Genomic DNA, 12,225 nt, shown 5'->3' on the forward strand with positions numbered 1-12,225 from the left:
TTCTAGTTAAATTATCTTTCACTGAATGCCTTTCATTTCATCGTTACTGCTTTACCCTCAATTGCCTTTTTCAATCTACATATATTAGATTCCCTCTTAAATCAGTGAGATTAGCTCTTCCCCACTTAAGCGTTTTTACCTTTAATTATGGAAAGAGATCAGAAAAAAAATTCACTCTAAACAGGATCATATTGTGGTCACTGTTAGTTATATGATCTCCTACTGTAACATGTTCCACTTGCACTACTTTACTCCCCAGAACAAAATCCAATGCTTTTTTCTTCCTTGTTGGATTGGAGACAGGAAGTTCTCCTCTATACAATCAGAAATTCCTCTACTTCCCTATCTTTAGCAATATGGATTTCTCAGTCCACATTAAAAGATAAAGTATCCCTATGCTACATTATTTTTGCTGTATAAAGAGGCATGCTATCAAAGTTTTACATCTTGCACTCATCAGGATATCTCATAAGAGTGCTCCAACATTAACAGGAGAATCAAAACAAAAACAGAACCACCTGGAAAAACTCAGCAGGTCCGGCAGCATCGGCGGAGAAGAAAAGAGTTGACGTTTCGAGTCTTCGGGTCATGAGGACTCGAAACGTCAGCTCTTTTCTTCTCCGCCGATGCTGCCGGACCTGCTGAGTTTTTCCAGGTGGTTCTGTTTTTGTTTTGGATTTCCAGCATCCGCAGTTTTTTGTTTTTATCAACAGGAGAATAACAGTTTATACTGAATGAGAAGAGAGTGCTGATTGGTTGACAAGTGGACTCTGATTGGTGGAGGTGTTGCCATGGAGAATGCAGCATGGCAACATTTCCACCAATCAGAGTCTACTTGCCAACCAATCAGCACTCTCTTCTAATGTATTATAACTTGTTGTTCCCATGTTACTGTTTGAAAATTCTTCCGAGCTATCCTGACGAGTGAAAGATGAAAAGCTTTGATAGCATGTCTCTTTTTTCAGCAATAATCAATTCTGTCCTACCAAACAACTATATTTTTTTAAAACAAAAACAGAATTACCTGGAAAAACTCAGCAGGTCTGGCAGCATCGGCGGAGAAGAAAAGAGTTGACGTTTCGAGTCCTCATGACCCTTCGACAGAACTTGCGTTCGAGTCCAGGAAAGAGTTGAAATATAAGCTGGTTTAAGGTGTGTGTGTGGGGGGCGGAGAGATAGAGAGACAAAGAGGTGGAGGGGGGGGGGGTGTGGTTGTAGGGACAAACAAGCAGTGATAGAAGCAGATCATCAAAAGATGTCAACGACAATAGTACAATAGAACACATAGGTGTTAAAATTAAAGTTGGTGATATTATCTAAACGAATGTGCTAATTAAGAATGGATGGTAGGGCACTCAAGGTATAGCTCTAGTGGGTTTTTTTTTATTTATATAATGAAAATAGGTGGGAAAAGGAAAATCTTTATAATTTATTGGAAAAAAAAGGGAAGGGGGAAACAGAAAGGGGGTGGGGATGGGGGAGGGAGCTTACGACCTAAAGTTGTTGAATTCAATATTCAGTCCGGAAGGCTGTAAAGTCCCTAGTCGGAAGATGAGGTGTTGTTCCTCCAGTTTGCGTTGGGCTTCACTGGAACAATGCAGCAAGCCAAGGACAGACATGTGGGCAAGAGAGCAGGGTGGAGTGTTGAAATGGCAAGCGACAGGGAGGTTTGGGTCATTCTTGCGGACAGACCGCAGGTGTTCTGCAAAGCGGTCGCCCAGTTTACGTTTGGTCTCTCCAATGTAGAGGAGACCACATTGGGAGCAACAAATGCAGTAGACTAAGTTGGGGGAAATGCAAGTGAAATGCTGCTTCACTTGAAAGGAGTGTTTGGGTCCTTGGACGGTGAGGAGAGAGGAAGTGAAGGAGCAGGTGTTGCATCTTTTGCGTGGGCATGGGGTGGTGCCATAGGAGGGGGTTGAGGAGTAGGGGGTGATGGAGGAGTGGACCAGGGTGTCCCGGAGGGAGCGATCCCTACGGAATGCCGATAAGGGGGGTGAAGGGAAGATGTGTTTGGTGGTGGCATCATGCTGGAGTTGGCGGAAATGGCGGAGGATGATCCTTTGAATGCGGAGGCTGGTGGGGTGATAAGTGAGGACAAGGGGGACCCTATCATGTTTCTGGGAGGGAGGAGAAGGCGTGAGGGCGGATGCGCGGGAGATGGGCCGGACACGGTTGAGGGCCCTGTCAACGACCGTGGGTGGAAAACCTCGGTTAAGGAAGAAGGAGGACATGTCGGAGGAACTGTTTTTGAATGTAGCATCATCGGAACAGATGCGACGGAGGCGAAGGAACTGAGAGAATGGGATGGAGTCCTTACAGGAAGCGGGGTGTGAGGAGCTGTAGTCGAGATAGCTGTGGGAGTCGGTGGGTTTGTAATGGATATTGGTGGACAGTCTATCACCAGAGATTGAGACAGAGAGGTCAAGGAAGGGAAGGGAAGTGTCAGAGATGGACCACGTGAAAATGATGGAGGGGTGGAGATTGGAAGCAAAATTAATAAATTTTTCCAAGTCCTGACGAGAGCATGAAGCGGCACCGAAGTAATCATCGATGTACCGGAGAAAGAGTTGTGGAAGGGGGCCGGAGTAGGACTGTAACAAGGAATGTTCCACATACCCCATAAAGAGACAGGCATAGCTGGGGCCCATGCAGGTACCCATAGCCACACCTTTTATTTGGAGGAAGTGAGAGGAGTTGAAGGAGAAGTTGTTCAGTGTGAGAACAAGTTCAGCCAGACGGAGGAGAGTAGTGGTGGATGGGGATTGTTCGGGCCTCTGTTCGAGGAAGAAGCTAAGGGCCCTCAGACCATCCTGGTGGGGGATGGAGGTGTAGAGGGATTGGACGTCCATGGTGAAGAGGAAGCGGTTGGGGCCAGGGAACTGGAAATTGTTGATGTGACGTAAGGTGTCAGAGGAATCACGGATGTAGGTGGGAAGGGACTGGACAAGGGGAGAGAGAAGGGAGTCAAGATAACGAGAAATGAGTTCTGTGGGGCAGGAACAAGCTGAGACGATCGGTCTACCGGGGCAGTTCTGTTTGTGGATTTTGGGTAGGAGATAGAAGCGGGCCGTCCGAGGTTGGGAGACTATCAGGTTGGAAGCTGTGGGAGGGAGATCCCCAGAGGAGATGAGGTCAGTGACAGTCCTGGAAACAATGGCTTGATGTTCAGTGGTGGGGTCATGGTCCAGGGAGAGGTAGGAGGAAGTGTCTGCGAGTTGACGCTCAGCCTCCGCGAGGTAGAGGTCAGTGCGCCAGACAACAACAGCACCACCCTTGTCAGCGGGTTTGATGACAATGTCAGGGTTGGACCTGAGAGAATGGAGTGCAGTAAGTTCAGAGAGAGACAGGTTCGAATGGGTGAGAGGAGCAGAGAAATTGAGACGACTAATGTCGCGCCGACAGTTCTCAATGAAAAGATCAAGAGAAGGTAAGAATCCAGAGGGAGGGGTCCAGGTGGAGGGAGAATATTGGAGATGGGTAAAAGGATCCGTTGAACTGGGAGAGGACTCCTGCCCAAAGAAGTGAGCCCGGAGACGAAGACGGCGGAAGAAGAGTTCAGCATCATGCCGAGCCCGAAATTCATTGAGGTGAGGGCGTAAGGGTATGAAACTAAGTCCTTTGCTGAGCACTGAACGTTCAGCATCGGAGAGGGGGTCAGGGGGTATAGTGAATACACGGCTGGGGTTGGGATTGGAAGAAAGGGTGGGGACGGAGGAACAGGCAGGGGTGGAGGGTCCTAGATGGGTGTTGGTGTCAATGAGTTGTTGCAGCTTGCGTTCCTTAGCACTTGAGAGAAAGAGAAAAAGTTTCTTGTTGAGGCGTCGGATGAGCCGAAGGATAAAATGAAACTGGGGGCACGCGCAGCTTTGAAAAAGGGTACGGCGGTGCTGCTGGAGGGAGAGGTCAAGTGTGTTCATATGGCGGCGCATGGCACTGAGTGTGGATTTCAGAATGTGATGGGAACAGCAGTCCGAGAAACGTTTTATGTCCCGGAGATACCTGTAATCCTGGGTGGGCTCGAAACATGAGGGGTGGAATTTCAGTTGAAATCCACGTGGGGTAAGTCGGAGACGGAGACAGTCACTGAGAAAGGAGATATGGCTGTGAAAGCGTGTTTTAGTAAACACCTTGTCAAACACTAGGAGGGAAATGGAAAGCAAGGAAGGTGAGCAAGACAACAGAGAGATACGGAAATCTTGTCGCAGAGAGGAACAGAACTTCTTCAAGGAGGTAGGCATTTCTTGAAGAGCAGTGGCAGTCAATTAAACACAGAGATAAAAACAAAAAAACTGCGGATGCTGGAAATCCAAAACAAAAACAGAATTACCTGGAACTATATTTTTTTACTCAGATCTGAAATTCATCAACAAAGTTTCTCATCTCTCTCCTTCTCACTGTTTGGAACTCTAAAAGTAATTCCCAGCCACATAAAAGCTCCCTCTCTGTTCCTTAATTCAAGTCCAATAAGTTTAGTCCAAGAAGCCTTTAATGTATCTTTTCTACTTAGAACTATAGCATCATCCTTAATCAACACTGCCACAACCCCCTCCTCTTTTTCGTTCTCCAGTATTCCTGAATACTTGATGCCCAGGAATATTAAGAACCCATTTCTGCCCTTGTTTGAACCATGTCTCTCTTAACGCAGCCATGGCGTAATCCCATGTAGCAATTTGCCTGCAGCTCACCAACCTTATTGGTTACACTACGGACATTGACATACTGTACGTTCAGTTTAATAACTCCTTTATCACTTCTGCTAATTTCCTCAATTAGGTCTCTATAACTTTTGTAAATCTTCTAATTTTGCCACTGTTTATATCTATCTGTCCTTCTGACCGTATTCCTGTTCCTTTCGGCTATACTTTTGGCTCACCTCCCCCTCCACTAAATGAGGGGTGATCATTATGTCAAAGTGTAATTCTTTGGCCAAGTTCATCAATGTGAAATTTTCAGACATGCCTAACACAATTTCTTTTCTCACTGGTATGAAATTATATTCTATATCTGAGAACTGGAGATTATACTATCAGAAAAAAGTATGAATAATGCTAGCAATACTCCCAGTGCCGAGAGGAATAACCTTGTCTCTAACAGTAGAATGGTTAATAATACATAGCTTGCTGACCTTCAGACTTTGCTTATTTTAAAGGTTTTTGCTGTGTTAGAACTGTGCAAATATTGAAACAGTCCTGGGAAGTTCCTGTCTTAACTTCACAAATTCAGGAATTACCAACCAAAGAGAAAGCAGTGGTGACATTCCAATTTTGTTTTTGTTTGTTAATATGAAGGAATGGAGATAACATGGTAGTGCATAACACTGACAGCACAGAAACAAGCCATTCAGCCCAACTCGTCTATGCCAGTCTTTATGCGCCTGAATAACTTCTTCCTCCAGCCCCCTCCCCAATTCATCTAACCCGATCAGGGTAAGATCAAAAGTGGGAGCAGGAGTAGGTCACATGGACCATCGAGTCTGCTCTGCCATTCAGTACAATCATGGCTGGTCTTGGGCTTCAATTCCATTTTCCTGCCCATTCCCCATAACCTTTGACTCCCCGAGAGATCAGAAATCTGTCTATCCCACCCTTAAATATATGCGACGATGGAGCATCCACAATCCTCTGAGGCAGAAAATTCCGAAGATTCACAATCCTTTGAGTGAAGTCATTTCTCCTCATCTCAGTCCTAAATGGTCATCCCCTTATCCTAAGACTGTGCCCCTGTGTTTCCGATTCCTCGACCAGCAGAAACAATCTCTCAGCATCTACCCTTCAAAATCTTCCACGTTTCATTGAGATCACCCTCATTTTCTAAAAGTTATAAGTCAAGTTAAGTCAGATAAATTAACCTATCTAGAAAATACACAAATGTGTATTGACCAAGTGACAGGAGGAGGCCAATCAGCTCCTTGGGTCTGCTCCACCACTCAATTACATTGTTGATCTGCACCTTAATTCCATTTACACACGCAATCTCCTCAGCACCATATCCTTTGACAGTCCTGCCTAGCAAACACTAATCATTCTCAGTCTTGAAAGATCCGTTTGATGCATCATCCAAGGCATTTTAGAGGAAGAGCGTTCCAGAGTTCTCATGTCCTCTGTGTGAACAAATGCTTCCTGATTTCCCTCCTCAATGGCCTAGTTCTAATTTTATGATTATGGCCCCTCTTTCTTGGTTTCTCCCACCAGAGGAAATACTTTCCCTGTACATATCCCTATCGAATCAGGTGTCACAAAACATTTTATAAACTTCACCCGCCACAATTTTACCAGCGGTAGGAGTGGCGTCAAGCAGCCTGCCCACCAGAGAGCCAATTGAGGCCTTTAAGAGGGCAACCAATGCCCACTTAAGAGCCTCATCCTGCCGCCACCAGGATTTAACCGGCAGTGGGGTAGGCCCATCTCAAGCGCCCACACTGTGGTGAGCAGGGGAATCCCTCTTTAACAGGCCCCTATTGGAAGCATCAGCCCAACAAAAAGTGTTACCCATCTCCTCCCACCAGGTTCCCTCTCCACTTGGCCTCTTGAACCCTGGTCACTCCCACCCCACAGCATGGCACCCAACGAGACCCCCAAACACTTACAAAGTCGTGGCCCAGCACAGCATTCCTCCTCAAGCCCTGAGTGCAGTAACAACAGTGGCCACCGCTCTCGGTAGAAGTGCCGCGCCTGTTGGGCTGCCGGCCTCTGATTGCCCAGCGGCTCTCTGAGGTAGGATTTCCTGACCCTGAGGGAGCAAAGTCTCAACTCCAGTCTATTAACAACCAATCAGCCATTAAATGTGGAGCAGCTGCTCTTTTCCTGAACAGGCTCCACATGCCCCAATATTTTAGCCGATGGGGGGAGGTGGCTGGCGACCTGTAAAATCCAGGCCATTATATCTGCTTCTCCATTCTAAAGACGATGCCGGACCTGCTGAGTATTTTCAGCATTTTCTGCTTTTATTTCATATTCTCAGTGTCCATAATATTTTGTTTTTGTACCACTATAAGAAACACTGCTGGTTTTCCTAAGTATTCTTTTTTAAAATCATACTTAGCATACATAACTCAGTGCATATATTTACAACAGAAACAAAAAATTGCTGGAAAAACTCTGCAGGTCTGACAGCATTTGTGGAGAGAAAGGCAGAGTTAATGTTTCGAGTCCGTATGAGTCTTCTTCAGAGCAGTATTTTGCCTTTAGCTTATATTTACAATTTTTCTGCCTAGAATTCCTATGTATCTAACATCAAAAATACACTAGTTTTGGCTCAATTATAATTCACTGCCTGTTAGTTGTATATTAATTGGATGTTTAATTGTATTTCGGTGGTGGATCTTCATTGGGAATTCCCCAGCTATGCTCATATATTATATATATATGGGAACAGGCTGAAAATGTGGCTGTTGGTTGAAGGTGCATGATATGCAATGGATGTCTTTGTAAATCAAAGTTGTAAGTATATAAAGACTATAGTTTCCAATGCTCCATCCTTCACAGCCTGCTTGTCTGAGTCCTAACACATTAGTCGGAAATGAGTAACTTTTAAATGGAAAACACTGCTAACTAGACCAGAATTATAATGTGGGTTGTGATTCATACATCTGCCCAACAGAACAGTGATCTTTTGAAACATGAGTAGCACTCTGCTATCTGCTTCCAAGCTGTTAAAAAGACTCAATACTAAATTTATAAACTGGCTGGAGGTCCAATATACTAGCTAAGCACTGGGTCACGGCCATATGCCACTTGGTGCTATGCCAATGGGGTGAGGTGGCATCGCCACCAAGCAGTCAATGCCAGAGAAGTGTCAAAGTGTTGGAGCATCAGTTCGGGGCATAGCTCCCAAGTTGTGAAAGCATATCATCAACCTGAAAATGTGAAGTCTGTTTCTCTCTCCATTGATATTGCCTGATCTGCTGAGTATTACCGGGATGCCACCTCATCCCATTGGCACAGCACCAAGTGGTATATGGCCGTGTCCCAGTTTAGATTCCACGTTATACTGCCAGTCTTGGATCAATACCCAATATTTGTTGCATTTATGGGGAATGTTTTGTAAGTTAACAACCCTAAAGTGCTTAGACCATCAACAAAACCAGTAAAATGAGAATTTTGTGTGTTTTGTTAGTAGGGTCACTTACTGCTGCTTTTACAGGAATTTTGGAAATGGTACATGAAGGGAAAACTGAATGCAAAAATGTGTAGGGCAACAGGGGAAGGGCAGGGGAGTGCAAATAACTTAATTGCTCTTGCAGAGAGCTGGCATGAGTTCGACAGGCCAAATGACCTCTTTCTGTGCCATAACCACACTGCACTGATTGGAGTCACACCAAAGACAAAGGATGATGTGTGGCTATTGAAGGCCAAATATCTCAGTACCAGGGCATCGCTGCAGGAGTTCCTCAAGATAGTGTCCTAGACCCAACCATCTTCACTTGCTTCATCAATGACTTTCCCTCCATCATAAGGTTAGAAGTGGACATGTTTGATGATGATTGTACAATCTTCAATACCGTTTTCAACTCCTTAGATAATGAAGTGACCTGTGGCTGCATTCAGCAAAACCTGTAATATTCAGGCTTGGTCTGGTAAGAGGCAACTAAGATTTGTTCCACACAAAGGCTAGATAATGACTATGTCCAACAAGTGAGAATCTAATCCCTGACATTCAATGGCATTGCTATCAATGAACTCTCCACCATCAACATCCTGGAGACCACTGTTGACCAGAAACTTAACTGCATCTGCCATATGAACACTGTGTTTACAAGAGAAGGACAGAAATTGTGAATTCTGTGTTGAGTAATTCACCTCATGACTCCCCAAAATCTGTCCACTATCTACAAGGCATGAGTCAGGAGTGTGATGGAATACACTCCACTTGCCTGGATGAGTGCAGCTCCATTAATAATCAAGAAGCTTAACACCTTCCAGGACAAAGCAGCCAGCTTGATTAGCATCCCATTCATCACTTTAAAGACTCACTCCCTCCACCACCGGTCCATAGTGGCAGCAATGTGTGCCATCTACAAGATCCACTGCAGCAACTCACCAAGGCTCCTTCAACAGCACCTTTGAAACCGGGACCTCCCTAGAAGGAAAAGGGCACCAGATGCATGGGAACACAACCACCTGCAAGATACCCTCAAAGTCACCCACCAACCTGATTTGGAATCATTGTTCCTTCACTATGACTGGGTCAAAATCATGGAACTTTCTCCCTAACAGCTTTGTGAGTATACCTACACCAGGTGGATTGCAGCAGTTCAAGAAGGCAGCTCACTACCAACTTCTGAAGGACATACAAACATACATACATACATACAAGCAGGAGTAGGCCTCTTGAGCCTGATCCCCCATTCAATAAGATCATGACTGATCTGATTGTGGCCTCACCTTTACATTCCACCTTCCCCCAATAACCTTTGACTCCCTTGTTAGTCAAGAATATATCTACTTCTGCCTTAAACATATTCATTGACCCTACCTCCACTGCCCTTTGGGGAAGAGAGTTCCAAAGATTCATGACCCCAGAGAGAAAAAAAGTCTTCTCATCTCCATCTTAAATGGGAAGCCGCTTATTTTTAAACTGTGTGCCCTAGTTCCAGTCTCTCTCACAAAGGAAAACATTTTTGCAGCCTCCACCCTTTCAAGTCCCCTCAGGATCTTATATGTTTCAATTAGATCATCTCGCAATCCTGTAAACTTCAATGGACACAGGCCCAGCCTGTCCAACCTTTCCTCATAAGATAATCCCGCTACGCCCCCCACCCCGCCATCCCAAGTATCAGTCAAGTGAACCTTTTCTGAACTGTTTTGAATGCATTTATATCCCTTAAGTAAGGACACACTACATAGTACTCTAGATGTGATCTCACCAACACCCTATACAACTGTAGCAAAATATTACTAGTTCCCCTTGCCTTCCTAATCACTTGTTGTACCTACACACTAACTGATGTACTATGACACCCAGATCCCTCTGTATCCTGCAATCTCTCTCCAATTAAATAATATGGGGTGGAATTTTAGGGACCCTCCCATCGGTGGGATTATCCGGTCCCGCTGAAGTCAATGGAATTTTGAAAGGCTCGCTGCATTTTACAGCCCAGCCCCTGCCACGATGGGGCCGTAAAAGTTCGCACCCCACACACCCCCCCCCCCCCCCCCACCACCCCCCCACCCCCCACCACCCCCCGTGTATCCTTCCTGCCAAAGTGGACAAGTTCACATTTTCCCACATGACCGGCGGGATTTTCTGCGCCCGCCCGCCGCCAGGAGCTTCCGGTCCCGTCGCAAGTCAATGGGCTTCTGGCTGGGGCACCGCCCGCGACAGGGCTGGAAAATCCCTGCCTATACTCCATCTGCCACATTTTTGCCCACTCACTTAACCTATGTCCAATTTGCAGGCTGGTTATCTCCTCTTTACAACGTACTTTCCTATCTATCTTTGTGCCATTGGCAAGTTTAGCTACCATACATTCAGTCCCTTCATCCAAGTCATTGATATAAATTGTAAATACTATAATATAATATAATATAAATAATAATATGATAATAGGGCAATTAGGAACGAGCAATAAATGCTGGCCTTGCCAGCGATGCCCACATCCCATGAATGAATTTTTAAAAATTCTGTGGTTCTAAATACAGGAGTGGCACCAGAAGACTGGAGGATGTCAAATGTCACCTGTTTAAAACAGTGGAAAGTGATAAACCTGGTAACCACAGGCCAATAAGCCTGACACTGTTGGTGGGGCAACTTCTATAAATCACAATCTGGGACAAAGTTGTCATTTAGAAGAAAATAGGTTAACAAATGATAGCTCAATGATGGATTTGTTTAATGGAATTCTGGTTTGCATAACTTGTTTGAGTACTCTGATGAAGGAATGGAGAGGGCTATCAAAGGTAGTGCAGTTGCTGTTGTGTATATAGACATCAAGATGCATTTGATCTAGTAAATCTATGAGTATATGCTGGCTTCTACCATCATTACTGTGCTGACACATACAGGAATATTGTGCTGCCTCACAACACTGAAAAATAATTGGGCTCAATTCTAAAACTCAGGTTCTTTCCCCTCCTAACGAGATGTGTTTGAGTGCATCCCCAGAATAAAAGCTAAAGGGCCTTCCCCTGACCGAGAACCAGATAAAGAAGAGAGAAAGTTCACTTCAACGACCTGGTTGGTTAACTTTTGCTGTGCCTAAAACTTGTTCTTCTGAGTGCAAAGACAATAAGTGAAAATGAAATAAATTTAATACCTCATATCATAAAGAGAAAAGCATTTGTAATATTTTCATATATAACTATTCACTTTAGTCTCTGTAACTTTTGTAAATCTTCTAATTTTGCCACTGTTTATATCTCTCTGTCCTTCTGACCGTATTCCTGTTCCTTTCGGCTATACTTTTGGCTCCCCTCCCCCTCCACTAAATGAGGGGTGATCATTATGTCAAAGTGTAATTCTTTGGCCAAGTTCATCAATGTGAAATTTTCAGACATGCCTAACACAATTTCTTTTCTCACTGGTATGAAATTATATTCTATACCTCAAAACTGGAGATTATATAATGTATGATTATAGTATCAGAAAAAAGTACAAATAATGCTAGCAATACTCCCAGTGTCGAGGGAAATAACCTTCTCGCTAACAGTAGAATGGTTAATAATACATAGCTTGCTGACCTTCAGACTTTGCTTATTTTAAAGGTTTCTGCTGTGTTAGAACTATGCAAATATTGAAACAGTCCTGGGAAGTTCCTGTCTTAACTTCACAAATTCAGGAATTACCAACCAAAAAGAAAGCAGTGGTGACATTCCAATTTTGTTTTTGTTTGTTAATATGAAGGAACAGAGATAACATGGTAGTGCATAACACTGACAGCACAGAAACAAGCCATTCAGCCCAACTCATCTATGCCAGTCTTTATGCGCCTAAATAAATTCTTCCCCCAGCCCCCTCCCCAATTCATCTAACACGATCAGAATAAGATCAAAAGTGGGAGCAGGAGTAGGTCACATGGACCATCGAGCCTGCTCTGCCATTCAGTACAATCATGGCTGGTCTTGGGCTTCAATTCCATTTTCCTGCCCATTCTCCATATCCCTTAACTCCCCGAGAGATCAGAAATCTGTCTATCCCACCCTTAAATATATGCGACGATGGAGCATCCACAATCCTCTGAGGCAGAAAATTCCGAAGATTCACAATCCTTTGAGTGAAGTCATT

Source organism: Carcharodon carcharias, chromosome 10 (genome assembly GCF_017639515.1).
Source record: "Carcharodon carcharias isolate sCarCar2 chromosome 10, sCarCar2.pri, whole genome shotgun sequence".
Taxonomy (NCBI): Eukaryota; Metazoa; Chordata; class Chondrichthyes; order Lamniformes; family Lamnidae; genus Carcharodon; species Carcharodon carcharias.